Below are 27,490 nucleotides of genomic sequence, written 5' to 3'. Positions count from 1 at the left end.
TCCCAAACCAGCACACTGCCTGCAGAGTAAATGGGAATCTGTACACAGCCTTTTGGCATACTAAAAATATTTTGCCAGCTAAAATTGAGTACTTCTATGCCCCCTCCTAGTGAGCTCATCTACATTTCCATTTGTTCTGTGATTTCTAGCCAGAGGTGCAAACCCCACTGTTTACTGCTGAATTGGAACAAATGGTAGGACAAAAAAACACAACTCTTGGACCCATGCGTAGAAATCATGGCCCTATGAATAAGTCACAGGCTATAAATTTCAATGAACTAGACCAAATTAGTAGCAGTTAGGCGCCACTGAAATCAGTGTGCAATGTTACTGATTATTAACTTAGCAGGGCAACCTTATACGTCTATGCAGAAACAAGTCAAACACTCCCAGGTAGTTACAGTCCCTATGTGTAGGTCTGTAGCCCAAGTTGCATTGATTTCTATGGGAACGAAGCATAACGAATTTGCTCTGGATCCCACACTACATGAATGAAGAAGAGCCTAAACATTTTTGTACTAAGTGCTTACATACCTGCTGTCTTTGGAGTTTAAAATAAACCAAATGAAACTCAGAAGAAGTGAACTACAGGACTGAGGCCATAGACTTTTAGTTTACAAATTGGTATTGGGCCAAATTGTTAAACTATTTTGCTACTGCATTTTCCTGTTAAATATGCTTTTGGCTGGAGATTTGAAGAGCAGGGAAACTCTGTTGTTTAATGATTCCTCCTTTGATGTTTATAGCTTCGAGTTGCTGTTTTGTTGTGCGGTGTTAATAATTGATTTGGGTTTTTTGTTTTTTGTATTTCATTGACAGTCAGCTGCTTTAGGAGTCACTGAGTGGTTAGAAAACTGTATAATGGCAGAAATAATAATAATAATAATAATAATAATAATAATGGCAACAAAATATACTTCCATGGACTTAAAATGCAAATAATACCTTATCACACCCATAGGCAAGAACCACACTGGGACAGACCAAAGTCCAGCATTCCCAGATGTCTCTGGGAAGCCAAGCATGGCACTTAGAAGGGGTTTACTGCTTGAGCAATGTGCCACTGCCTACCTGATCTGAAACAAAACAAAACAAAAAATCATTTATTATTATTATTATTATCATCATCATCATTATTGGTTTAACATGGCGTTAATCCAAATGAAGGATTGTGGATGGCATCCAATGGTGACTCTCTGCTGACAGTAAGAATCCATCAGCAGAACAAGCAGAGAGCAATTTTTGGCAATCACGCCCTGTAGCATTCCATGCCCCTACTCCTAAATCTTTTTCTGGAGGGTCAGCTACCCTCTGGAAGAGATTTGAAGGCACACAGGGCACTGCAGGGAGGAGAGGGGACCACTGAAATCCACTTCTAATAAAGTTGTTGAGGGTTTTGGTGTTTTTTTTTCAAATTCAAGACGTGTAAAGGGACCCCTGACCGTTAGGTCTAGTCGCGGACGACTCTGGGGTTGTGGCGCTCATCTCGCTTTATTGGCCGAGGGAGCCGGCGTACAGCTTCCAGGTCATGTGGCCAGCATGACTAGGCCACTTCTGGCAAACCAGAGCAGCGCACAGAAACGCCGTTTACCTTCCCGCAGGTACCTATTTATCTACTTGCACTTTGACGTGCTTTCGAACTGATAGGTTGGCAGGAGCAGGAACTGAGCAATGGGAGCTCACCCCATCACAGGGATTCAAACCGCCAACCTTTTTATCTGCAAGTCCTAGGCTCTGTGGTTTAGACCACAGCACCAAGACATGTATGGCAACCCTATTCTAACCCTCTCCTGCTGACAGATTCCTTCCACAGGAGGTGGCATCCTTGGGTGCCACCACTTATCTGTTTTGCTATCTCTGCCCTTTGTAGATGGTTGTGTTTGGGGGAAAGGAATTTCTGGAAGATTTGACTCTTCTGAAAAGGTATAGCTGTTCATCATTTTTTAAAAGAAAACTGGTGAGCCTCTTCCACCCTACCTCTTTAAAATCCCTACTAGCGGTATGTGACATGCATCCTTTGGGAGGTTCTGCTGCTTACCAACCAGCTTTTGCTGTGTTCATTCCGTATTTAGACCTTTTGAGCCTTCTCCTCAAATTCCTGAAATGACACAATTTTAAGAAGTTAATTAGCTTGCCTAATGCTAAAATCTGTGCACTCATGATTTAATAAAGCAGGGAGAAATTTCAGTGCGGCTTAAAGGGGTGGAAATCAACATCGGATGAAAGATGCACTGAACTTGGGTTCTCATGCTATCCCCTTTCCCCCCCATCATGGGTAAGAATCCCAATATATATTTAAGATGCTACAAAATACAGTGATTGCATTTAAAGCATAAATTAGTTCATTATTAATATACAGTCGTTCGCAAAGTTGAACCATGCTTTCAGCACCTAATAAACCAAGCACAGAAAAAGCTAAGAGCTTCTTTTGAGAAACAAATTTCTTAGAGATTAAGGAACACAATTTTCTCGCGCATGCATTAACATTTTAAGAGTGTAATCATGCAAAAGCAAATTTTCTGCATACATAAAAACCTCATGCTTAATAATCTTTGCACGCTGCCTCAAGAGCTATTTTCAGATTAATTTAGGAAATATCACTGAAGTGCTAGACAGACTGCAATGATATGCTCTCCCCTTCTGAGTACGGTTCATCTTCACTAATAAAACCTTCATCAAAGGGCACTGTCTTAATCTTTAAAAACAAACTCAACTTAATTCGAATCATCTAATTGCAATATAAAACTGGAGCTTTTCTCTTTGGATGCCCTTCTCACCTGATTATATGGGGAAAGCCTCCTAAACACCAGACCTTTGAAGTATAGGTTCTTATTTTTCTTCCATCAATCAAACAAGATGTGCTTTGTTGCGCTGTTGTAGAATTCCGAAACTGCTATGATCTTCACAAAGCAACAGGCAACAACACTCCAATTCAAAGTTTTAAGCACTTCTAAAGCAAAAGATGGGGAACTAAGATCTCTGCTGGAGACAGCTATTGGCAGTCAGAATAAGCAACACAGGGCCAGGAGAACAAATACAGTGGTACCTCACAAGACGAATGCCTCGCAAGACGAAAAACTCGCAAGACGAAAGAGTTTTTTGAGTTGCTTCGCAAGACGGATTTCCCTATGGGCTTGCTTCGCAAGACGAAAACGTCTTACGCCTTTTTCTTAAAACCATCAATGCATTCCTATGGGAAACCGTCAATGCATTTCCTATGGGAAACCGTGCTTCGCAAGACAAAAAAACTCGCAGAACGAAAAAACTCGCAGAACGAATTAATTTTGTCTTGCGAGGCACCACTGTAGTCTGACTTAGTATTAGGCAGCTTCAGTTATATCATAACTTCCACTTGATGGTGCCCGCCACCCAAAAAACAGGGAAAAGGCAATTGATTTATTTCTATTACTTTCTTCATGAAAATACCATGACAGTGAAAAATCATTAGTGAGAATGTAACTCAGATACTCGCTAAAACAGATAACCTTTTTTGAAGGTTCAACACAATTAAGTATAATAAAAACCATGGTGGTAAATCATTATTCTCATGGCAAGGAGAGTATACATATGCAGTAGGACTGGGCGATACCTGGTTTTCAACATATATCACCAGCTAAACAATGCGATATAGTGATATATCACAATATCCGATATAAGGATGGAGCTATGTATAGGCATTGGCTTTTCCTGCACACACACCATGATTCCCGATGTATTGCCAGGTCAAAAATTATAAAAACAGTATCACGGTTCAATATCACTTCAATCCAGTTTGGGACGATTTAATGATATATCACCCAGTCTAAAAATGCAGTGAGGTTCCAGGTTTGTATTTCTAAAAAGCAACCACTCATTAGTACCACATGCTCAGCCACCTTTAAACTACTCTTGACTGTGTGTAACATAGCTTCCTCCCTGCATATCTAGTAATACGAGGGAATTAACCTGTGCAGACCTATTACAGTTTAGAGTAAATATTCAGGTTAGACAAGGACAGATATTAGTGTTTGGGAGACGTGAAATTAAAAAAAAACCGCCACAATACACACAAACACTCGTATGAGCCTACTTCGTTCTCCATAACTGATCTCCCCACCCTATTCAAGCACTATAAAAGCTCATGTTTGGGCCTAGGAGCCCTCTAAATTTACATAGCACATCAGAATTCTTAGAATCAGTTGGAAGGGACCACGTAGATCATCTAGTCTAACTCCCTGCAGTGCCGGAATCTTTCACCCAACATGGGGTTCAAACTCATGACCCCGAGTCTCATGCTTTACCAACTGAGCTATCATGCTGAAGAAAGCCCCATGCCTAAGACCTAGCACCACAATTTGCCTCTTCTGATCTGATTAGAGCCCTGAACAGGACCTCCCCTCTTCACAACGTTGTGCTGGAGGCCCCACTTGTCAATGAAATAAATTTGCTAGTAGCAGCAATGTTGCTATGATGTTGGCGAAGATAGTCAGGATTATAGTACCATAGTGATCTTTCTGATTCATGAGCCTACTGAACACCCTATCTTGAACACAACAGCTCCAACTGTGATGTGACATGGGCCCAAGGCTCAGAAAGCATGACAGCCCACAGGGCTTATAATTTGTGGCCTAACAGTTTTGTGTCCCTGACATTAGTGACCTTTCCATTCATTGCCTTTCACTGGCCACATTCCAGAGAAGGCTTGTCAGCAAGAGCAGTGATCTTCTGGCAGTGAATGCCAGAAATATGGTCCCTTTTTAAATTAAGGGGAGGACACTGCCTTTTATTTTAGAGTGGAGTGCTGTGGTGGCACTTGTGACAACCCTCCAGATGTGGAACTACAAATCCCATCAGCCCCAGCCAACAACAGGGATGATCAGAATCGCAGTCCAGCAACATCCAAAGGGAGACAGATCACCCGTTCCTTGTGCAGTGATGGGCTGGCAAAAAGCACAAAAACACACAGTTTTAACAATGGGAAATGGCGTCTAAACATTTCACATCTCCTCCTTCCGCAGTACCTTTTCTCCATATGGATTTCCAGGCACAGGTTAACGTTATTGGATTCAATATTCCCAAATGACTTCACTTGAGTGTTGTATGTTTCATCTTTATTGGTTTCTAGAGCTGACTTAAATTGCGCAGTTTACACAAAACAAGCAAAATCCATCCCCTGGAAGCAGGAGAGGGGAGGACAAAAATTAAGGCTACAGAACTTTGTTTCCTTTGGCCAATGGGAAAAATTATCAGGGTGGATTAGGTGGACATAATTTGGGGCAATAGCTTGCAGTTTTTACTGGTGTTTTTATTGCTGGTGTATAGAATTTAGAATTAATCAGATACACTGCTATTTCTCTCTTTCACTCCCTTCCTCCCAAATGAACACGGGAAGGGCCAAATTTCTTTCAATCGCTAAAATTTAGTGTGCAACTGAAAAACAATGTCAAGGCTAGAGGCACCGCAGGCGAGCTGTTAATGTGGGAACAAAAGGGAATTTGGCCAGTTTAATAACAAACGATGGTGGAGCTTTCCCAGAGATGGCTTAAGCCCAACTGGCCCTTTCCACCCCCAGAGCTACAGTATATATGCCTTTCAAGGATTTGCGGTCTGGCATAATCAAGACAGAGTAAACTTACATTCCTAGAAAGGAAAGAAATATAATTAACCAACACAACAAGGTTAGGCAGTATAATGCCCTAGGTTAAAATAACACCGCAGTTGAGAAGTGCTCAGTAAGCAATCAAAATCTATAGTGCACTGGTCTGTGCTGATCCAGGGAAGAAACTCAGAGAACTTCCAGTACATTATTATCTTTTAGGTACCCTGTAGAGATGGTTGTTCCTGAAAATATGAGTAAAAAAGGATTTGGGGCCAGGGAGGGGTGTGTGTTTTAGCATGTTTTAATACTTCCTCCCGCATGATATTTTTTCTCTGTGTCTCTGAGTCACTTTACATTTTCTTTAGTACTATAAACCAAGGCTTCTTGTTTTTGAAAAAAGATGTGGTTGTTCTAGAAGTAAGGAGACTGAAAAGAGCAAATATGCTATGATCCTCACATGGACACTCTTAAAAGCATCATGTGGTAGCTGTTAACAACGCAGTGACCACACTATGCAAATTCCCTATGCTGTGAGCAATGTATATAGGGAAAGGTGTGTGATTGAGAAACCTAAGCAACAGAGCAGAATGTTGAACCAAGAATCAGATCTCTGCACAGAGCTAAGCCTTTTATGCTGCACCAACTTACCTGCTTCTCTCTGAAAAGGATTTGAATAAACTGCAGTTTAATGGTAGTATTTCTCTCTTGGATAAAACAAGTCTCGGGCAGACATGCAACTCATAATACAATCATAGAATTTTCTGCTGCACAACTGACATTCTAAATCACATGGGGAGACTCTACACATAGAAGAGTTCCCTGCTTCGGACTTCCACCCTCCATTGGTTGGCAGCGATTGGGGGGTGGGAAGAATTTAGCACATTCACCCCCCACTCTCTGTGCTAGCTTGTAGGTTTCACATGCAAGCAGAGCACCCAAGTAGGGCTTAGGAGGCATCACATTTCTGACCTTCACTTCTTGAACTGCTGCTGAGCTGGTAATGATTTGGTTCATGTTTGAGACTTGAGGAAACAGCTAATACCAAACACAGTATCAATATCAGACCTTTGAAAGTGCCCAGTAGCGATTCCCAAAAACATCTGGGGGTATGGGGAACCCTGCTGGATCTGGCCAAAGGCCCATCTGTCTCAGTGTTGTGATATTACTGTGGCCAGCCAGATACCTTATGGGAAGACTGAAAGCAGGAGTTTAGTGCAATGGCACTCTTGTAAGAGTGGAATGATCTCCTTCGGGAGGTTGTGGACTCTCCTTCCTTGGAGATTTTTAAGCCTGGCCATCTGTCATGGATGCTTTAGCTGAGATTCCTGCATTGCAGGGGGTTGGACTAGATAACCCTTGGGGTCCCTTTCACCTCTACAATTCTATGATTCCCAGGAACTGGTATTCATAGGAATAGTGCTCAACTCAGAGATCAAGTCCCTGAGTCATTTATATAGCACAGCACTTGTCCTAGGTGTTCAAAAGGTTCTTCACACATGAAATCCAATTCAGACTTTACCTTGGTCTCGCTCCGAGCTTCTCCAGCGTTTCGCCTGCCGTCTTCATAAGGGCTCCTCCAGTCACTTCACTTTGTCCTATCAATAATAAATGGCCCACAGTGAGAAATCATATCAAACTTAAAAGGAGGAAGGGGAAACAGACGCTACAGTGTAAAACAGAGCTTTAAAATCCTGCTCACATATAAACAATAGGAGCATAATGAAAATATGCCTGCTGAGGCATCTGGTTATTGCCGTTGTAATAACACCATTCATAACAAAAAAAGAGGGCAGCGTGCCACACAAAAGAAAGGCAAAATTAAATTTTGAAAAATACAGTACGGCTCCTGCTGCCAGACCCATCGAGCTGAGACCACACACCTGAGAGTCAATTACAGAATTCTTACAGACCTGTCACACGCTGCACTCACTGTGGGGAAATGACAAATGATTGTTTGCCACATGTCGAACCATCTACAACTACATTGGCATCAAGCAGCATTGTCATGAACCTCCCCTCTTTCTATGCGCCGATCCTACAGCAGCTAATGTAGGGGACCTTGGACAACTGGATGTTGAAACCCAATAATACTAGAACCCAGGGTGGTCAAAGAGGTTGAATGGTGGGAGAAGTTCTGAAAGGAAGCCGTTCTACACACAGCACATAGAATGGAACTTGCTGCCTCAAGGTGCAGCAAAGGCCACCAACTTGGGCAGCTTTAAAAGACGCAACAAATTCATGGAAGATAAGGCTATCCATGGCTGCTAGCCATGTTGGTCACATATTTTCTCCAGCATCAGAGGCAAAATGCTATGGGTTATCAGCTGCTAAAGAGCTTTCATGCCCTCCTTCGGGCTTCCGACAGGCATCTGGTTGGCCACTGTGGTAAACAGGATGCTATGTAAACTAGATATGCCTTTGCTCCTCTCTCATAGGCAGCCTCATATGCTAAGCTGAGGAAACAACAGCACTTGTTCTCTTGACTGGATGTGTGTACAACAAATGAACAGTACTTGGGCAGGGGGAGAATGGAATCCCAGCAACAAGTTGTGTCCCTTGACCTTTTTTGCATGGTTCCTATGTACATTCAAGCAGTATGTCAGACAGGAACCCACCTGCATATACCAGAACCTATGGACATACAATTTTTTATGTACAAGGTATATGCATAGACTAAGTCAGGGCTTGTTGGCATAATCCCGTTTCCCCCATTTGTGTTCAGTTGTGCTAACGTTTGCAATTAAATTAGCAAAATTATCTATGGGAGCATATGTATGAAGTAGATCAATTGTGCTAAGGCTAGTTCTTGCACTGTTTTTCTCCTACATACCCAAGGAAGCTGACCTTGGCTGTGTGCACATTACAGCTGGCCTGGACTAGACATGTCCTAATAAGCTAGCTTTCCAAAAAGAAGCATGTTTGTTATGAAATAAATTATAAGAAACTTCCATGCACAACTCCCTGCCCTCTGCCGCCCACATGTAAAAGTCTGTCCTATTAAGCAGAGGCTTGTAAAGGAATGAGTGGCTTAAGAAAAAAAATTCCCCAGTGGCTGCTATGCTTTCTATAAATGCTATTATAGATAAAATAAAAATAATCAATCACCTCTCTCAAACTGAAATGAAACAAGACTGACAATTTGGAACAGTGCTCAGTGTTGTTACCCGGAAAAGTAAAGGTAAGTCGCATGGCCCATGCAGTTGTAGTGCCAGTTTCCTCTTAAAGCCAGCCAAGGGACCTTGCAAACCAGTTGCTGGCTCCTGGTCTCCTATAAGAAGCTACAAGGGGACTAGTGTTTGGGTCTGCACCAACCTTTTGCTTTTGCAAACATTTACCTTGACATCACTACTCATGAAAACATACTAAGCAAAGCTCTGTTTTGGAAATTAGGAACATTTTTTTTCTAAAGAAAATATGATTATGACTCCAGTCCAAAATATGTTAAATTGGAATGCTGCTGAAATCAATTAGATTTGATTTAGAGAAAACGTGGTTAAGACCAGGCTACAACTTTGCTTAAATGTTACTTTAATAATACTTTACTATAATTACAATTTTAATAAATACTTTACTAGAATACAACTTTAATAAAAAAAAAATAACATGTATCAATAGCTTGCACAGTTACTATCAATGAGCTATTTAGAGTTACACTATAGTTTCTGTGACTATATAGTTCATACAGGGCTGTCTCTATGTTGGCTCCACCTTGGCAAAGTATTCTCTGGTGGATCCCTTTCTGTGTTGAAATCCCACCCACTCCCCTACCCCACAATGAGTTTACCTAGCAACAGCTGTCAAAGGAGCCCATCTTCTCACCCGAAATGTTTCAACATCTATACAAAGCCACTGGGTGAAACTGTAAATGGCGTTAGGGCTGGGTGTAAATCGGGCATAGGCAAACTCTGGCCCTCCAGATGTTTGAGACTACAATTCCCACCATCTCTGACCACCGGTCCTGTAAGCTAGGGATGATGGGAATTGTAGTTCCAAACATCTGGAGGGCCGGAGTTTTCCTATGCCTGGTATAAATCAATATGCATACAGAATGATAGGATTGGAAGGGATTCCAAGCATCACCTAGTCCAACCTCCTGCAATACAGAAATCTCAAGTAAAGCATCCATGACAGATGACCATGAATGGACAGATGACCAGCATCACATAGCATAGAGATACATGAAAAATGCAGCTCGTTTGTCTGCTTGGGTAGGGAGTTTCTGACATATGTTGGAAGCAATGGGGTTTTTTTATCAGAGGAGGGAGGGAAGGAAGGAGGGATGGGGGCTCAGTGCTACCCATGGCACCCTTGACCCCAGGGTGCCATGGTACACTGGTTGAAAACCGCTGCCCTAAAGAATGAAAGCATTTATCCATTAAGAGTAAATAATGATGATGATGATGATGATGATGATACAGGATCCTCAATAATTTAGAGTGTTGTGGGTGTCTGCTAGTGGAGTGGGGCTCCCCCCTCTCCTCCCCATGCCCCCCAAAACTGGCTCTAGGGCAGTTGGGAGAACCCCCAGAACAGCATATGGGGGGAGGAGAGGGGGACTGTTCCACTTGGCAAGCGGAAAGAAAAGCTCAACACAGCACTGAATTCCTTCCCCTGTATGCTTTTAATATCCTGATGCATGTCCACATGAACCACAAATGTCAAAAGGATATTAATTTAATCTCACTCCTTTTTTAAAAAAAATACGACTTGTGTATTATATTAGACTCATTAATTCAGTTAACTTGTGAATCCTTGGAAATATATGTTTGTTATTTGGAACATATGCTCAACTTAAATTACTTGCAGAAATTCCAGTTTTACACATGATAAACTAGTTGCGTGGGAAGTGAAATGCTTAAAAAAAACAGCTGACACCCTGATCTTAAGCATCTGCATTGGCACATCCGTCAGTCCTTAGACCAGCCTTCCTCAACATTGCATCTTCCAGATACTTTGAACTACAACTCCCATCAGCCCAGTCAGCATGGCCAATGGTCGGGTATGATGGCACATGTAGTATGACATATCTGAAGCACACCAGGTTGGGGAAGCCTTTCCTAGAGCCTTCTGTCCTGGATAATTATCAGCCAGTTTCTACTGTCCCTTTTTCTGTGTGCAAGATGTTTAAGCAAATGGTAGGTTCTTGGATAGTATGGATGCATTCTGGTTGGGAAGACTGCTTTGTTCAGGGACTGAATCTGCACTGGCAGGTGACCTGCACTGGAAACTGCATAGGGGGAGCGTGGCATCGTCATTTCTGCAGGTTCGCTCTGTGTCTTTCAGCACTACCTAGAATGGTAACCTCTGGATTCTCTACCTGGGTTACAGATGTTTTTGTGACGGCTTCAGCACTATTTGAAAGGCAAGTTCCAGAAGGTGGTGCTGGGGGGCCACTGCTCAGCCCCTTAGCCTTTGGTCTATGGGTCCTATGGAACTCCCGTTTCGTCCCCTGTGCTCGTTATAGCTACATTAAACCCATTGGCAATGGCCACGAAAAGTATGGAGCACAAGCTTACCCAGGAAAGCAGTCTGAGGAACTAAGGGAAATCAAAGCCACAAGAGACAATGTTTTAGGCCATGGGTAGGCAAACCTGGGGTCCAGCCCAATCGCCTTCTAAATCTGGCCCGTGGACGGGAATCAGTGTGTTTTTACATGAGTAGAATGTGTCCTTTTATTTAAAATGCATCTCTGGGTTATTTGTGGGGCATAGGAATTCATTCATATTTTTTTCCAAAATATAATTGGGGGCCCCACAAGGTCTGAGGGACAGTGGACCAGCCCCCTGCTGAAAAAGGTTGCTGACCCTTGTTTTAGGCTTTACTGACAAATTTAAAACAAACTCATCACTGGGGCGAAATGGCATCAATATCAGATTGCTGATGGGCTAATAAAAATATGTAACTTTGTCCCTAAGCTCAGCCTCCTTATGTGGTGTGAGGTGGTGTGCCTCTGAATAGTAGTTGTGGGAGAGCATAAATGCAGATAGCTGCATTGTGTTCATGTGTTCATGCCCTGTTTGTGGGCTTCCTATAGGCATCTGATTGTCTACCATGAGAACAAGATGCTAGGATAGGGGAGGTCTTTTGCTTGATGCAGTAGGTTCTCAACAACCGGCAAGGAGTGTAGCTCAGAGGCCGAGCATCTGTCTTATATGCCAGACAAACAAAAAGCAGATCCCACAAGCCTGAAGAGCTACTATTCCTGATATGGATTATGGAAACAAGCCAATCCCGTGCCTCCGCAGCTACATTCTGTCCATCCAATCACTGCTCCAGAAGTGCGTAGGACCAGGCGCAATGCCCTCCTCTACTGGTGCAATGCCACAAATAAGAGTTTGGCTGCTAGCCATCACAAAGAAGCTCCAGACCTAGTACCAGAATGTCAAGCACTGAAAGTGTTAAGGGCAGGCGTGCGTCCCTGAAACTAGCTGGGGATGAGGTGGAGCCTTTGAGAGTTCTGATATGTGATATTCTAAGGACCATTTGAGCATCCCAGCCACTGCAGTCCAACTCTGAATCCTGTTTTTTTTCTAGTGCCTGCCTCATGAGGAAAATGGCTCTTCCTCACTTGTCAGGGGTAAGGGACTGCAGCGCAAGCGACTGTTTGCACTGCGGCAATTCAAGTAATTCTGTAAGTCTGCTTTTTTTTTTTTGATAGTAACAGCCTGCAAGGAACTCTTCCGAATCAGTTGCCAAACGCAGAATGCAATAAAGGGTTAAATGATAGACCAATTAAACACATCAGATATATAAACATGGAAATTTATATCTGAATCAGATTGGATTGCACAAATTACTGAAGACCACATACTTCCACGCAATGATGTGGACTTTTGGTAGGCAGCAGCCTTAAATGGCTTCTGGGTGGTGCTGACCGTACCTTTCAAATATACAGTGGTACCATGCAAAAATTTTGTCACACCTTTCAGCTAAAACTCTGTGGAAGCTAAAAATGCAATGGAGAAGCACTCCATCAACAAACAAAAACAGTTTATGTAAATTAAATGCAAAATATAACATTTAAAAATCTTATTATATAAATGTATTTTGTGTATTTTGTTAAATATGCTTTTGCAATTGTAGTGAAGTATGCCAATAGATGACATCTCTACTACTAAGGCAAGTTAGTGCATAATTAAGAAGTCTTGTAGTTGAAAAGAACTACTGCATACTTTTGCTTTTATAAAAAGCGCCTTTTAAATATTCTTTGAATCTGCTGATACAAATGAATTTTTTTTAATGCATTTACTCAAATTAACAGTATTTGCACCTCAGTGCAGATTTTCAACCCTAATATATTGTAGCTCCCCTTAATATTTCAAGTGCATTCAGAATCTGTATGTATCTGAACACATAGTGACAATCTTGAATTCCACTTTTGGATGCAGTCCTGTAGTTTTACTTGAGAGTAACCCCCACTGAACTCAACAGGGCTTACTTCTGAGTTAGGCATTGCCCTGTTAGGAACCAACATTAATAAACTATCACTCAAATCCTCTGTCTTTGCATAATAATGGCTAGTACTGAAATTTAGTACCAAAAGAGCACATTCAGAATATTAGCATGTTTTGATATTGTCATATATTCAGTGCTTTCTTTCTAGAAAAAGAGGTGCCGGTACTCACCATGAAGTTTCTACTGTAAGTGCAGCACTTTTTAAGAACAACAAAAAGAAAAAGAGGGGGCCACTAGGTGGCGCGTTGGAAGATGGCCGACAATAACATCTCTCTGACCCATACGAGGTATTAAGGGGCTGCTATGGGAAGTAGGCAGCCTTCCTAAACCCCCCCAAGGGCATGGGGGGGCCTGCCCTTGCCAGCTGTGTTCAATGCACCCCCTGATCCGAGAGACGGGGGTGCGGAACACTTGGCACAAGCCCTCGATGGATTCAGATCTTCCCGACGCCGATTCCAATTAGCGCGTGCTGGTTGCTTCAGTCTGGAATTATATTTGGACTAATTGGCGATAATGGATTGGAAGAAAGACTGAAGCACATATATCAAGTAAGGCTCGAGATAAGGACTGCTGACTAATGCATCTCTGTGACCGGGAGCGACGGATGGATAAGTAAATCTCTTGATGAATTACCACCATGAGAATGTAAGGCTGGAACGAAGGGGGGGGTGGAGGGAAAAACCCTCTTAAATCCCTTCATATGATATGATTACAATAATCCTCCACCCCAGAAAGAAATAAGATCGTCGCGTTTTAAATAACATAAACAGAACTTTAAAACTGTGTGGGGAAAGGATTACAATACGAGAAGATTGAAAGGCGAGAAGGAGGAAAATTTTATGACGCAGTTAAAAAAACATGGCGTCTCGCAAAGACAGGCCAGCAGGAGAACAGATGAGGGGGAGGAGATTCAGGAACTTGAAAAAGAAAGAAGGCTGGAATGCAAGTTGGACCTGACAGAGCCCCCGATATCGTTCGATTTATGGCTAGCCTGGGAAAAATAATGGACCGACCGAAGGCTGACAGAGGTCGCTCCTGAATAATATGAGTTTGGCAGCATACCCACACAGGGACGCTAAATCTTCAATCTGTTTGTGGAAACCATCAGAGACCGCAAAGAAAGGAATAAATGATAACAACAAGAAGAGAAAGAAGGAATAAAGATCTATCCGAATCGAACTGGATGGAACTGTCTAATAAAAGCAGCAAATAAGTGATGTCTGGAGTCATCTGGAATTTTGGACTCGTGCTGAGCTTGATATATGGGTACCCCCCAAAAATTTTAAAAATTTGGCTGTATAATTTGGAATTAATGTGATTTGAATAATGTGATGTGATTGGCCTATTAATAAAAAATTATTGAAAAAAAAAAAAACAAAAAGAGGTGCAGGTATTGCGTACCCTTGAGTGCCCCCTGAAGAAGAAGAAGAAACTTATATTGGTGCCTAGTTGATTAATTTCAAACCCCCCTCCCAAAATGGTCGGAACATTTTAGTTTAACCAAACATATAACTATAAAATCACTGGATAAGAGTTGAATGAATAATAACAATCCTCAAAGCCACGTACACATCATCTGCTTTGTTTAACTGCAACCATTTTCAGATTATACACTTAAGTAGTTGAACCATAACTGTCATCGGCAGCGTAAAGCTTTTCTATATTGGAATCAGATAACTGTTCAAATGAGGGGAAGGAGGGGGGAAGACTTATCTAATTCAAAGTATATATACTGTACAGATCGTACGGTTGAAAATCTCCTGCAGTTTAAAGCACTTGAGCATTACAGTATCCACAAACCTGTAACAGAATTCCATCCTACGCCCAGAAGCTAAACAAAATCGCCAAGGATGATGGAAAAGCAGGAGTGTAACACATACATGGCTGAAACCATGAAACACATGGCTGCATTTTCTCCTGTGCCGTCGAAGTTAAAGGTGCTGAACCACTTTTGTCTCTTTCTGATATGGATCCAAGATGCCAGGCATGGAGACCAGGGCAATGAAACTAATGCAGTCAGCCTTAGCAAATTAGGTAAATTAGAAATCGTTTGATGGCATTCTATTGTTGCCATTGTAATCACAGTAATTTTCATTGGTAATGGTGCTTCGTGATGAAGTGGGATTCTCACGGAATAATTGTGAAAGGTATACTGGAAGAATCGGCGTGTAGCATCTGGCTGCAAAAAGGAAAAAAAAAAGCTCTTCGGATTCAAATTGGCATTATATTTTATCTTGAAAATTTATTAGAGATTCACATCATGCCATTTTAAGTGGAAAAGGTGAAAGCAGAGTAATTTTGTTCTATGAATTATTCATAATTATTCAGACTGGGTGAAGCTGCCATCCCGGCACTGACAGTTTCTTCTGCTCTGAGCCTCCATTTACGCTTGTCATTTTTATTCCTTTATCTACGATCGCTTTCTTAGTTACAGAACTTGTCCCTTAGGGCTTCCTCTTCGCAAAAAAACAACAAAAACCTGAGTCTTTCAAATCAGCAAGAATGCAAAGGATGTGCTGCTTGCCACAAATCACCGTTCTCCACTAGCTGTCTTTTTCTCTCCCCCATCACATCGCCGCCCCCCCTCCAATAGCATTTTGAAAACCCACATCCACAACGTTGCCTGTTCTTTGATTAGATGGCTTTAGAGAAGGAAAAAGAAACAGCAAAATACAAAAAAAAAAAAGAGAGCGTGTTGCAACTGAAGAAGAGTTATATATTCTCCTGAAACAACAACCCAGAAGATAGTGGTGTTTTATGCGTCTTCCTTTGTTGTCAATGTAACCCATTCTAGCTGCATAGCATCACGCAGAAAGAAACAACTGTTAAGGCAGGCTGACTTCAGTGCCCTCGCTTCCAATGTGACGCGGACAAGGACTGCGCTCACGACAGACTAATCCACACAAATATACACTTAGGAGGCTAAAAAAAAAGAGAGGAAAAAAAGAAAACCACAAGTAAATAGCTGCTTATGGAAAAGAAATGTAAAAAACAGAAACCAGCAGCAGTTGGGTAGCAAAGTGGAGCACTCGATTCTCACAGGCTGAAAGCGAAAGAGATTGCAATCCCAGAGATTCTCCACTTGATGGCTGGCTGTGACACTGCTAGCCGACTGCTACCCTGCATCCATCCAAAAGGACTGGGATTGATTTAGGTCAGGGAGTCTGCTTTCTCGCTTGAGCTTTTGCTCTAACCGGTGGGAGAAACTGTGGCTATATCTATAGGACCAGGAACTAATATATTACTCTGGGATATTGAGAAGGCTTCCGCAGCAGAGCGCTTGCAAAAAACAACAACAACCAAAAACAGAAGGGGGGGTTAAAAAGGCCCCAGACAGTAACAGGTATCGTCTCCTTTGTCCTGTTCCTGCAGGTGTGTGCCGTTGTGGCATAAGCAACTGTTCACATACAAGGCAGAAAAACCAATCGCTCTTCGTCAGAGGCAATTTAGGTAAAAGGCTCCGAGCAGTGCGTGCCTCCGTTCAAGAGACGCTGCGAATGTCTGAAGCTAACGTGCACATCCAGGTGGTATGCTTCTCCTGGACAAAGGTAAAAAAATGTACACCGCAGTAAAACAGATGGAAGGTTTTTTAATACAAAATAATAAAGCCTATGCTGCTCCGTGCCCGGTTCTAGGCGTCTGCTTTGCCGCACTGCGACTAGAAAACTGCAGCAGGGAGAGCTCTGGCACTTGCGATAATGTAGAAAGCAGCAGCTCTGTGACAAAGCAGTCAGCTGACTTGCACTGTTATAATTCAATGTCCTCTCTAAAAATAAGGCCAGTTTCTAAGATAGCACCAGAGGATGACCCGGCATACGAAATCCAGCCCCCCCCAAAAAAACTGCCAGAAAGGGAGTGGTGCCAGGGATTCTTCTGTTATTACCCTATATCAGTTGTGTTGTTTTGAGCTGTTTTGCATGGGAGTGACTTGGTTTTGGGGGGTGGGAGTCCTGCTGCTTTTAGTAGAGTTACCCTTTGGCATACAGAACTGTTTGCAGCATTTCTAAAGTTACTACATAGCTTTTAGCATCATCATCAAGTGAGGAGCAACAGATAGGCAGGAATGGGTTACAGGTTTGCTAACATGACTCTGAACATGTCTCTGCTGCCCAGATACTGAAGTAATGGGTGCCGTGGGAAAATGCAGACCAAGAACAGAACAGCAAATGCTAAGAGTCCAGGAGAAAGCTCTTTAGTCTTCATTATGCTGGTGCTCAGACAGCAAGCCTCCTCCTACAGGTGACAAACGTGCAGCAGTTCTCAGCTAAAGCTAACACGAGCTGATGTCTGAAAATTAGGACAGCATGCCGACATTACACATTAAAGCCAGTTTTAAACGCGTTTAAGTGTCACAGTACCAAATCAAGGATCCCTGGGAACTTTAATTCTGTGAAGGAGCCATGGTCCCAAGACAGCATTAATATGAAAAACAACAGAACCCTGTGGCACCTTGAAGACTATTGTGACACTAGGTTTTTGTCAGAAAAGGCCTACTTTAGCAGATAGATCATTTTGGGGGGAAATTCTGGATGACTAAACCGGTTTCAGTCTAGTTGAAATGCGTACTGTGCCTGGGCATGAACACCAAAATATTTCATCCGAAGTGGCCCAACAGAAGCCACTGGTAGCAGAGAAACCATCTTCTAGTCTACCCATCTTTGACTAGGGCTGCAATCCCATGCAGTACTGCATTCAGAGGGCTTGCTTCTGAGGAAAAAAAATGAGTATGTTCAGAATATTAAGCTAGCATAGGCCTGATCCCAAAGGCCAGTCTCTTTGTAAAGGGTTCTCAGCCATCTAGTCTCCTTTATAATAATATAATAATTTATTATTTGTACCCCGCCCATCCGACTGGGTCATAGCTGTCAACGTTTCCCTTTTTTTAAGGGAAATTCCCTTATTCCGAATAGGATTCCTCGCAAGAAAAGGGAAAAGTTGACAGCTACGGACAGGGTTGCGCCAGTCTACGGTATGAAGCTGCAGGGTTTGAATCAAACCTTTCCCTGATCAACTAAGTAGCAAACAATTCCATCTCTCCACCAGCCACTCCTCTGCCACACTGACAGAAAATTCTGCTGTATCCAGAAAAGTGTTAAGACTATTGTTCTGTGTATGGGGAAAGGGAGAATTCATCACCCATGTCCTCTTTCACAGGACCAACTACAATTCCAAATCTAACCTTGCTACACTTCAGTTATGCTCTGATAGGCTTGATAGCCTACAAGCCTGTGCCTTTCTTTGCTTAAATTAGATGTGCAGAGGATCCTGCAAGGGCTGAGGACTCCTGCCAGGTGAATTGCTGGCAATTAGATCTGCTGCCACCAGCTTCCTTTAAAAAAAGCCCAGCACAGATGTGCTCTGTGACTGTAGACAAGGTGGGGAATGTTTATCTGCTTCTGACAGCCACAGTCTTAAAGATGTTGCTATATAGATGCAAGAAGCTTTTTTTTAAAAAAAAAAAAAAAAAGTTCAATGCTTTATTCTATTTTTATATACATTGGAAGCTGCCCAGAGTGGTTGGGGCAACCCAGTAAGTTGTTTGGGGCATAAATAGTAAAATTATAATTATGGAATGGGGTGTCCCTATTTTCATTGGAGACATGTTGGAGGGTATGGTACAGCTGCAGTGCCACTGGCAGGTGGCACAGTGGCGGTGAGTGTCCCGTGGCGGGTAGTGGTGTGGTGGTAGTGTGGCAGAGCAGGGTGGCACTTCCTGTTTTGCCTCAAGTGGCAAAATGAGACGTACCACCCCTGACCTCAGGATTTCAGAACTTGCACCTTACCACCTCCGCCTCCGCCTCCCCCCACCGCAGCGGGCTCTCAGCAGCAGTGGCTGCAGCAGTCACTGCCTAGGCGGGTCTGCAAGCAGCCAGTCTTCCTGCGGCTGAGGAACCCTGCTGGCCGCGGATGCTGTGACGGATGCCACAGGGGCTCTTGCCACAGGTGCGCCAATCTCAGCCTGGCTGGCACGAGGCTCGCCCAGTCTGCTGCCAGGATTACCCAGCTCCAGCTCAGGTGAGTTCCCTGGACCTCTAATTGGGAATTACTGGTCTAGGACATCAAGGATAGTGTTTCAGGTGGAAAAGGTAGGCAGGGGGCTGGAAGCAAATCCTCTGTTGCCCTGCAGCTCTCTGAAGCCGCCTTTGGAAAACAGGAGGAACACCGTGTGTCCGAAATACCCTTCCATTCACTGCTCCCAAAGCCAACTTCCAGACTGCATTCAGGAATGTGGGAAATATATCTCATCTCCTGCGACCAAATTTAGCATCCACCCACCTCCCACCAGTCTCCAACATTCTGCTTCTTGATATTAATAGGGATGTGGGGAACTGGGTTTTATACAGAGATTGGAAATAGGCCAGAGAAAGCTAGCTGAGACACACATCTATTGAACTCAGCAGGGCATCTGAACACCCGTGGGGCACTTCACGAATTGTAAGCATCAGTCTTACTAGAACACACATGCACCACAAATGCACATGTATGTGTGACAAATGCAGACATGTCTGTTCCCCCCACCTTGATATCTTGTGTAGGAAAGTTATCGTGTATCAAGCTGCCTAAAATGCACTACATTTTAGTGCATTATATATATAAAATTCCATGTAATTCAATATCATTGCCAGGTACCGACTCAGCAATACATCTTAGTGTTTGCCTCTTTCCTCTGGGTGGCCGTGGATTTAAATGGTGATTTGCTCACAGTCACTGCAGGTTTCTGATTTATTAAGCAATAATGAATAAAAGAAACATGCCACCCTGCTTTCCCTATTAAAGGCAACTATTGCATTACTTATTTATTTGCACTCTCCTTAAATAAAGTTAAGCTCAAACGGATTTGAAGAGTAATATTCTGGGCCAGATGTTCATCTGAAGTGTTGAGAGGCTAGGATGAGATGGGAAATTTGAAAAAGGGTGGCAGGGGGTTCTCTTAAGGTTGCCTGTTCAAATGAGTACATATACAAAAGGTAGGGAGACAGAAGGGATTTTGTTATATTGCAGCCCACATAATATCAATGGAAGAGATCAATATAGAGCATTAGAAAAGTGTAGGGAAATCAAAAAATGCTGCTAGCCCCCCCCCCCAGCATGTTCAACAATGGTGTTTAAAAAGATCTGAATGCACTTTCCCACTGTAAATATAGAGAGACAAAGTAAAAGTCTTCTGTAGGGTCAATCCTAGGCCACTCAGCCTAGCTTAAGTTAAGGCCTGCTTAAATTAAAGTCTTGGTTTTTTGTTAGTTCTGCAAGGAATGAGTTTTGTTTAACTTGGTGAAATCTAGGCTCACAAGGGTCAAATCTGATAGTATTTAGGCACATAATATAACAGATTAGGAGATGACACAAGCCTGAAGATCTTATCTTTATGTGATGAAGTCACAGCAGCTGGCTTCCCCTAGCAGCTTAACTTCTTGCTTCCTACCATTTATTCTCTTCTCTTGCTTTTATCTCTGCTTTTCCTTTCCAACCACCCCTTGAGCCAGTTTTGCACCCTAGCACTGAGAAAAGATAGATATCGGTTACGAAAACCCTGCACCCTACCCGATGAGAACTTTCAGACATTTTTGTTCACCTGCGGAAATTTTCAAAATGCAATTCATTTTCTCATTAATTGATGGTGAACGGTAGGGTGAAACAAAACACACACAAAATGCATTAGCATTACTGCAAATAGCTATTAACCAGTAACAAGCAGATATAAAAAGCAAGATAACGAGAGTGTGCCGTAAATATATAATTCCACTATTAGATCACAGAGACACTCTGAAATTCATTCTAGGAGTCCATCTCTAGGCTGAACCAGCAGTAAACTGAGCATATTTTTAGTTGTTTGAAGACATACTTGATAGATGAGTTTGGAGTAAATTCATGCAACTGAGTCTAAAAGATCAGCAGGGACTCATTTTCAGCAGTGCTTATCTCTATGCCAATGGTGGGAAAACTTTTTTGCCTGGTGGGCCAGATCTTTATTTCCCTCGCACTGCCAAACCAACTTTGACAGGTAGGTGGGGCCACCCAGCTACCAATCATCTGATATCCTATTGATGTCATGTGACTGACACATCCCCCTACACCAGGGGTAGTCAACCTTTTTATACCTACCGCCCACTAATGCATCTTTCTTGATGGTAAAATTTCCTTACCGCCCACCAGTGCTGCAGTAACATGTGGCGTAGAACCCCCTACCGCCCACCTGGAATCCTGAAATGCCCACTAGTGGGTAGTAGAGACCAGGATGACTACCCCTGCCCTACACCAACGTCGACCCGCTACCGTCGGCAGAGCTACAACACAGATAAAACAGTGAGTAATCTCAACCAATGAACAATTTGAAATTGCCTTTGGTTTCTGATAATATTGCTCTTGAAGGTAGTGCTACCAAGAGGTTTTCAGATCAGGTACAGATGCAGAACTGCCACTTCTCCAAGAAAGAAATATAACCTGCGATTGTATGCACACATACACATATGCTGAACTGTTTCAATATTTTCTGCTAGACAGCAATGCATGTGGCTGGGAAAGGGGGAACCGTACATCAAATGGCAGAAAAACAAAATAAAGCCAAATCAAATAGAGGGGGAGGGGAGAAAGCCTCACCTTCAAATTGTTGGACCAATTTAAAACTGGCCAGGTGCCAGCTCCATTTGCTTATATAAGCACACGAACACACAGATAAAACCCCAGGCATAATGAGCATTTCAAGTGTTGCAAAACAAGGGAGATCAGACACCGTCCCGTTCAATAGGAGACATAAATGTTTATCAGTTTTGATAAACTCTCTTGCTTGCCCTGACTGTATAAATGAGCATTGTGGAAAGTAATAGCTGCAATGTTCACTGCAATTTTTAGGTATTATATGGTGCCAGTAATATCACAGACATTGTGAGAAAAGGTTTGCAGGTCTGTATTTTGTTTTTTTGTAAACAGTGAACTGTTCTCGTGAAAATTCACAGGTGTATGGTATATACACAGGATCATGGGCCCCTTTTCCATATGCAGCTATAGCACCCAACCAAATCAAATGTTAATTGATTTGGTTGTTGTGGTAGAAGTTGTTATATTAAAGGAGAAAATTTAATTAGGTGTGAACTGGAAGAATGCTTATATGGCTTCTCTGCTCCAGTTGCTTCCTGGAGCTCTCTTTCCCCCCTGTATCATTCAAAACAGAGTTGTGCTTTGAATACAAGTCAAAAAGTAGATTGGGGGTATGTTTGGAGTAGAAAAAGAGTACAGCTGGAAACAAGAGTTGGCAACCGCTCCTTCCAGATACTGTTCATAATTCCCCTCTTAAAGCGGCTTTTCTTCTTCACTGCCAGTTTTTTGTTTATATGCTTTATAAGGCATGCCGTTTCTGCAATATGGTGCCTTTATTATACTTTATATGGCATGCAATTTCTGCACAATTAAGCAAAGCATGAAAACAAATTGGCCTAGTTTTTCCACATCTGTGGCAATGTAATATGTGACTAGGAATTTACCCATTGTGCATATCTCCTTAGGTGTTGTATACTGTACTTATTAAGAAGTAATTAGAGATAATTTTGACCCACAGGTGATCTAGTGTGGCAAAATATGCTTTGCAGGTAACACCTTTCTTCTCATCTATGCAAACTGTGTTTTTCTAGCCACTTAACCATTTCAGTGGTACCTTGGGTTAAGAACTTAATTCATTCTGGAGGTCTGTTCTTAACCTAAAACTGTTCTTAACCTGAGGTACCACTTTAGCTGATGGGGGCCTCCCACTGCCGCCGTGCGACTTCTGTTCTCATCCTGAAGCAAAGTTCTTAACCCAAGGTACTATTTCTGGGTTAGCGGAGTCTGTAACCTGAAGCGTCTGTAACCTGAAGCGTCTATAAACTGAGGTACCACTGTATAGCAAAAGTATTTTTACATGATACTGTCTTCAATAGCCCTGTCAGTGATTTTAATCATTGTTCTATTGAATTTTAGACCTGAATACATTTTCTTGAAAGATGAGTTCATCACTAAGACTTTTAAGTTTGAGTATTGATAGTCAAATAATGGCTAGCATTTTGTTGCTGCTGCCTTCAAGCCAGTCAATTTAGACAGGATTATACTTTCTGCTGTACTGCCCATCACAATGATCCCTCTCCACCTACATCTGACTGACACTGTGCTTTCATGAGCGGGACTGTAATACTGTATTATAGTATTTCATGGTTTTAAGCCACCAAGAGTATGTCATTGTGAATCCTATATAAATGCTATAAACAAACAAATAGAAAGCATCTGATCAATATAAAGCTCTGGTCCATTTGTGCTATTGCCTCAAAACCACACTTTACAACTTTGTGCTAGTCACTAGTACAAAGACCCTTACCATTGCTCCTACAGTATATGCTCTTAGCTTTCTGTCCTAACATTTGGCTTCTCCACACTGTTCTATTGTCAGTTCCAAAAATAAAATTTAAGTGGTCCTGTAATCTGAAGTTCCCCATCTCACATCAAGGAAGATACACACAAGAAGGTGATGGACTGAAGATGGAGGGTCCTGTTTGAGGGTCAGGGCAGAGAGGGCCTCCCAGAAGGGCAAGCTCCCAGGCAGTGCTGGATTAAATCCTGTGGAGGCCCCTAGGCAGTCAAAATCTCGAGGGGGGAGGCTCATGCATGTGCTCTAGTGGGATAACATTGAACTAAGAAAGTTCAATTGTAATTTTCTTTCAAGATCAAATCAATATTACAGTGGTACCTCGGGTTACATATGCTTCAGGTTACATATGCTTCTGGTTACAGACTCCGCTAACCCAGAAATAGCGCTTCAGGTTAAGAACTTTGCTTCAGGATGAGAATAGAAATCATGCTCCGGCGGCGCAGCAGCAGCAGGAGGCCCCATTAGCTAAAGTGGTGCTTCAGGTTAAGAACAGCTTCAGGTTAAGAACGGACCTCCGGAACGAATTAAGTACTTAACCCGAGGTACCACTGTATTGTGATCCGTTGTTGCAGGGCCCATAAAAGACGTAGGGCCCAATAAGCCGGTGCCTATTCTACCTATTTATTGTTTCTTATGTGAAAAACCTTAAATGAAAATTGATTACAAAAATAAAACTTAATAGAGCATTTAAATGTGACAGACACCAGTGATTCACAGGAAACTGAATTCTATTATCAATACCATGGTTTGTGCATTTCCCTTTACTTCTATAGTCCTTGTTCCTTATTATGGAACCTCCATGAGTATTTATTGATGGCATTTGTCTTTCCATTCAAAGATGCCCAAGGCCACATTCAAAATTTAAACAACAGGTATATACAACAATCATACCACACCTCTGACTGGAGAGTAAATCTCTTTGTATGTTGGGGCCCCAGTACATATTTCTGTGGATGACCAATTCCACCCCCCCCCCAAGGGTGTTTGGACTGGTAGCAATCATTGGTCTCAGGAATAACATGGGGATCTTGTACGTCTGTTTCCAGGGACCTGACAAGAAACAAGCAACCACTATTATAAATACAGTACCGGCCCAGTCTCCATAGCTGTCAAGTGTCCCTTATTTGAAGGGACAGTCCCTTATTCCAGCGCCATGTCCCGCTGCTGTCCCTTACTGATAGATGTCCCTTAAATGTCCCTTAAATGATGTCCCTTAAATTTCAAAGGAAGCAGCTCCTCTCCCTCCCTCCCTGCCGGCCAGGGAGGAGGGAGGCTCCAACTGTGTTGCTTGGCTGTGTTGCTCACCCAATAAGAAGTCTAAGAACGACTGGGGGTGGAGCTTGCATGCCTTGTGTGTGGCTAGTTAATGCAAGCTGAGGGGGGTTTTGAATGCTGGATGCCATTTTGTTGCATGTGCTGCTGCAAACTTTGCAGTGCAAAGCCAGACCGGGGAGCCATCTTAAGTTGAGGCTGCATAGGCCTTGTGGTGCATGTGATTCAGATTCTATTCAGTTGAACCTCTGGTTACAAAGTTGGTTGGACAGTGTTCTCGAAGCTACCAGCATGAGTTTGACCAGACTGCAGGAGGACAGGAAGACTGGAGTGGCTGGAACCGGTGAGGCCGCAGGTCCCTTATTTTGGCTGCTGGTCCCTTATTTTCAAATCTGTAAGTTGACAGCTATGCCAGTCTCTGTCTTGCATTGCAGCCTCTTTTTCTTCAGCTGAATATAAAACTTTTGGCCCCAGATGGTGAAAACGCTTGAGTTTGAGGGTCATGCTTAACATGTTCCATTTAGGGAATTAATGCTCTGCACACACAAGTGTTTTTAGTCTCTAAACAACAAACAGGATTGATTTCCAAATGGTGGCATTAAATCCAAACTGCTAGTGCACAAACACAATAGGTCAATGTACTAGAACTGAGTCAGAAAGCAGCTAAAAGGAAATAGTATTCTTGATAGCGAGTAAACTATTAACCGACACCAACTATTGCAGCTGCAGGTAAAACAAATGAGCGATAACATTGCACCTGGCCTTCAATAAAATGTTCTCTGTGATTTAACTAGGGACGGTGATAAGTGAGCATTTTCCAGCTTGGTAATTAATACCAGAGAGAGAGAGAGAGAGAGAGAGAGAGAGAGAGAGAGAAGACTTTGTTGTTTTGTAGGAACAGCTGATAGTATTTTACTTAGCCCAAACTTTTGTCTCTGTGCAGATTTATGATTTACAAGATGAGAAGGTCTGTGTGAAGAACAAACAGTTTGGTACATGGGCTGGAATACACTGGTTGACTTATCCAGATCAGTGCCTTTCAGATAAAGACAATAATCTGTGTTAAGTGAAATAACAAACTAGTCTTTCTTATATAACCTCATTTCTCAAAAACTTGCCAGATGTTACTAAGGTTAACTTAAATTACTCTTAAGTGATTTGGTTTCTACCACTTCTTGAAATCACCTAGTAGTTATTTGGGGGGGGGGGGTTGGCTATTTTTAATGTATCTCTTCAAAATTTTAGAAGTATTTTTATTGCTGAGTTTATCACTAAGACATAGTGGCATTGAACAAGACGTTGCTCAACATGCATGAACAAAGTTATTGCAACCAGTTTTGAGATGAAAGCATATAGTGCAACAGAAGAAAGCACTGCTGGAATTCCTCTGTGACAAGATTATATCACTATGCTACAGCTTATGTCTGGTCAGGGGCGAAAATAGGCCTTATTTCACTGGGGTCAAAGACCCAGTTTGGCTGGCGCTGGCACACACACACACCCCACACACAGAAGCCTCAATGGCACTCCTCTGGAGGCTTCACACAAGGCAAAAAAATCAGCTAGGAAACCCCGTGCCCTAGCTATGGCAATGCATAAGTGACACGTGCTTAGGACTAAGCACTTGGGGACAACAGCAAGTGAATTGAAGGTTATGAAAGAAAGTGCAGCAACAGAACAACACAAATAAATAGACAAAGGTAGGGAAAATGTAGAAAATTAAATAAGTTGCCTTTTTAATATTGCTGTTCTTATGACGTTGACTTTTATTATTCACGTAAGCTGCCTTGAACTAAATGAGAAACTAAGAGGTATAAATATTATATAAAAAAATCTACAGACGCCATCTTTTATACCAAAACCTTGCATTTCAACCCAAATTACAAACCAAAATGGAATTCTACTACAAGCTTGGATTACAATTCAGTTTGCAAAATTAACCGAATCTTAAGAATTTTGCTTTATAGGTGATACTGTGAAGATCAATGGAAAATATTCTCAGCTACGTTTGGGCAGAGTTGCTCAAAACTCTGGGCACTGACATTATAAACTGAAGTGAACTGTCTGTTCCATGTTGCTTAGAGCAGATCGTCTACAGATTCAGGCATGTTTGGGGATACATTGTAAAATGAAACAGGACAATGCAACAAACATCTCTTAGATACTATAGGAAATCAAGCAGGCTGAAGCCCCACTCACTCAATTAGAACATTATCTAACTATAGGAGATCTGACTGATTAAGAGCTTCGCTAGCTCACCATTTTTTACTAAGACGGGACTGCAAGCCTGTCGGATTTTACTATAGCAGACATAATTCATCCAATTCTCAATTAAATTCTTGAAGGTTTTCCATGAGGCCTGATGCCAGACAGAAGACACTCATAGTGTGTTGTTATTACTCCTGAATCAGAGTCTATATAGCTAGCTAACTCGTAAAAATAAACAGATAACTTGTGTTTTCTCTTACTGAGCCATATGCATTCTGCATATAATTTCCACTGCCATGAGTGCAATGCCTTCATTTCCCCCTGACCTCACTGTCTACAATCTCCACTTCTACCTGCAACTCAGGATAACACTTCATGCATCTGGTGAGTGGATTGCAGTCCAAGGAAGTTTATGCCATGGCAAATGTGTTGATCTTTTAACATCTTTTTAATCCAGAATGCGGTAGCTAGACTGGTGACTGGGAGCGGCCACTGGGACCATATAACACCAGCCCTAAAGGATCTACATTGGCTCCTGGTATGTTTCCAATCGCAATTCAAAGTGTTCGTGGTGACCTTTAAAG

General features: G+C 42.3%; 1 protein-coding gene and 1 long non-coding RNA gene across 10 annotated transcripts in view; one reads left to right on the top strand and one right to left on the bottom strand.

The window, feature by feature from the left end:
* The window catches only part of LOC310681459, a 96,367-nt gene that overhangs the window by 66,773 nt on the left and 2,104 nt on the right, over positions 1-27,490 (bottom strand). For 7 of the 9 annotated variants that reach the window (XR_014513315.1, XR_014513316.1, XR_014513317.1 and 4 more), the window contains exons 2-3: positions 7,098-7,173; positions 2,039-2,098 (exon numbers count right to left, since the gene is read on the bottom strand). This is a non-coding gene — a long non-coding RNA (uncharacterized lncRNA). Of the gene's footprint in view, positions 1-246; positions 1,077-2,038; positions 2,099-7,097; positions 7,174-27,490 lie in introns of those variants that run through there. The other 2 variants (XR_014513314.1, XR_014513322.1) reach the window with 2 other exon arrangements.
* LOC310681456 (uncharacterized protein) overlaps positions 21,110-27,490 on the top strand; it is a 370,382-nt gene continuing 364,001 nt past the window's right edge. Inside the window, exon 1 of the transcript XR_014513284.1 lies at positions 21,110-21,337. The gene's annotated coding sequence lies outside the window, so the exon portion shown is untranslated. The remainder of the gene's footprint in view (positions 21,338-27,490) is intronic.

Source organism: Podarcis tiliguerta (assembly GCF_965153285.1).
Source record: "Podarcis tiliguerta genome assembly, chromosome: 7".
NCBI classification, from domain to species: Eukaryota; Metazoa; Chordata; class Lepidosauria; order Squamata; family Lacertidae; genus Podarcis; species Podarcis tiliguerta.
Note: the sequence above shows the minus strand (reverse complement) of the source record. Positions and strands in the feature narration are given on the sequence as shown.